Genomic DNA, 2788 nt, shown 5'->3' with positions numbered 1-2788 from the left:
GAGCGGAGCCCGGCCCCCCAGAGCATCCGGGCCCGCCCACTAAAGTGACAGCTGCGGGAGCGCGCGGCCTGGGCCAGGGCGGCAGCGGGCGGGGATGCAGGGGCGAGGGGCGGGGCCGGGGGCGGAGCAGAGAGGAAGGGGCTTGCGACTCGAGCCGGCGAGGGGCGGGGCGGAGGGACTGGGGCCCCAGGCTGCGGCACCTCTCCACCCTCCAGGTGGCCATCGCCCAGGAACCGAGGGCGCCCTCGGAGCCGGGCACGGCGCCCCGCGCCTTCCGCTGAGTAATCGCTCCCTAGCCCCGAGAGACCCGGCATCCTGGAGCTACAGGCCGGGAAACAGAGAGCTGAGCGGTGAAGTCCGTTCCCCGGGCCACGCGGCGACTCAGTTTCGAACTGACTCACAATTCGAACCCAGGGGTGTGGGGCCGAGGACGTGGGAGGGAGTGAGGTTTCCCGCCCTAACCTCTTCAGAAAGGCCACCAATGGCCGCGTGGGGGCCGGGGCGGAGGCGCAGGGGTGCCGCGGGCGGGGCGGGAGAGCGGCGGCCCCGCCAAGCTCGCTGCAGGCCTTGGTCTGGCCCCCAGATCCAGCCTCAGACGCTCTACCTGCGCGCGCCCCTTCCAGTGCGCCCCCGGCACCCCTGGGAGTTGGGAGGGCGCCCGTGTGGGGACGCGCCCTGGGCGCATGGTGAGGCTGGCACCCGCTTGGGGAATCCACTGTTTCCCGCCTGTTGCCTTTTCGGTAAAATGGTCCTCTTTTTGACGTCAGCACTGATATCAGGCAGGAGCGGGGTACCAGGCCCATGGCCATCAACAGGAGGTCCTGTTTGAATTCCTGCCAGTATTTCCTGCTCTGTGACCCTGAACAAGTTGCTTGCTCTCTCTCAGCCTGTTTCCTCCCCCGGTAGAACCGGGGAGGCTGGGGTGATGATAGGGCTTCCTCAAAGGGCTGTTGAAAACATTAAATGAAATGAAACCGGGATGAGGTTGCTGCAGATAAGGGCTCATCAGGGTCATCAAGTTAACGTATCAACAGCTGATCACAATACCATTCCACAATTTATTTTCTATTTAGTTTCCATAAAGTGAATTTATCTTAAAAGAAGTCTACAAAAGTTAACTGTGTGTGTGTTTGAATCCTGAGATAAGTTGGGCAAGGGAGAAATGACCCAAGTGTGACAGCAGGCTGCTACCCCTGGGACCACAGAGGAGCTGCAGGGGCCGGCCTCTTCCTGTGGGGTGGGAGGGGAGGAGCGGAGGAGAGGCACAGCCTGGGGAGGAGGTGCTGGGGCTCATGGGAGCACGCCCACGTGCCCACAGCTATTTATGAAATGCTGTTCCTTCCAAGTGGGGCTTGTGCCCATTCAGTCTAGTCCTGGGCGTCCCTGGTGATGTCCTCGGGGCTCTAGGCTGTCTCCACGTGAGCCTCCATTCCCGGAAACCGGGGCGAGGTGTGGCTGCTCCTGGAATATTGGCCTCTATTCCTGGAACCTCCCTTTAAGAGAAGAAAACATCAGCTGTTGCTCCAAGAGGAAGAAGTTTCCTCCAAGAGGATGAGGAACTGCAAGGGGACCCGGAAGAAGAGGGCACCAGGAGGAGATGGAGCAGGCTCTGCAAATACTGCCCTGTGAGGAGAGGGACTCTGGCTGCCCTGCAGACCTGGCCTCAGTGGGGAACCTGCCGGGAGCAGGAATGCCCAGTGGAGTTGACCAGAGATGACTTTGATAAGTAGTGAGCTCCCTGTCAGGAGAAGCATGTGAGCAGAGACAGTTGACCTTCTGATGGGGATGCTGTGAAAGCATTTCAAATGTCGGAAGCAGGATTTGACTCAGTGTTTCCAGGTTTCATTTTGGATCATATTCCTTGAAACCATTATTTCACAGTGTTTTTCCTTTGAACAACACATGTATTTTACTAAAAGGGTAGGTTTATTTTGAAAAATGTAAATCTGTGTCATTACCATAGAGAGGTTACCATACAAATAGATAAGAAAAAACAGAAAGTGGTATTAAATCCTAGCCACATACAGCTGTGTACTAAGGGCTGTGAGCCTCAGACCTGCTCCCTGTTTGTTTGCAAAAGGGCATTGGCCAGTGCCAGACAGGTGTTAAGGATGGCCTGTCACTCACGGAGACTTTCTCCTGGATGTGATCAGCTCGGTGGAATGAAAAGGGAGGAAAGAACCCAGCTCCCACTGTGACTCGCTGTTGTTGGCAGGGCTGTCTGGGCACCGCCCCTTCCCCCACATGCCACAGGGGTCCTTGTCCACCTCCGGGAAATGCTGGCCCTGAGGCCCCTAAGGAGCCTGGGCCCGTGGCCCTTCCCCGTGGGCCCCACCAAACTGGCCGTCATGTTGGACAGTCTCCCTACCAGGGGTCCACAGGAATGATTTGAAAGGTAAATCGGGAGCAAGCATTTGAGGCACGTTAATGCAAAACGCAGACTTTCCACCTTCAAAGGCCCCCGGTGCCCAGGCACGTCCAGGGTCCCCGGGAGCGCCTATGTGCCCTGAGACCACGTCCCCTGCAGCCTGCACAGTCGCACAGTCGTGCCCTGGGCTGCGAAGGGGGACAAAAGAGCTCTCTCCCTGTCTTCCTCCCCTCGGAGGAATTAGGAGAGGCAGGGAGGAGCCCGAGAGGTCACCCACAGAGCACAGCAGCCTCTGAGCACAAGGGCAGCCTGAGAACGTGCCCTGGAACATTCCGAACTCAGTAAGTTCTATCCCGGCAGGGTTCTGTCTGCCGAGAAAATAATTAAAAGAAAAGAAGGAAAGAACCCAAGTCCCACTGC

This window comes from Equus quagga, chromosome 12, assembly GCF_021613505.1.
Source record: "Equus quagga isolate Etosha38 chromosome 12, UCLA_HA_Equagga_1.0, whole genome shotgun sequence".
Lineage (NCBI taxonomy): Eukaryota > Metazoa > Chordata > Mammalia > Perissodactyla > Equidae > Equus > Equus quagga.
This window is presented reverse-complemented; position numbering follows the sequence as displayed.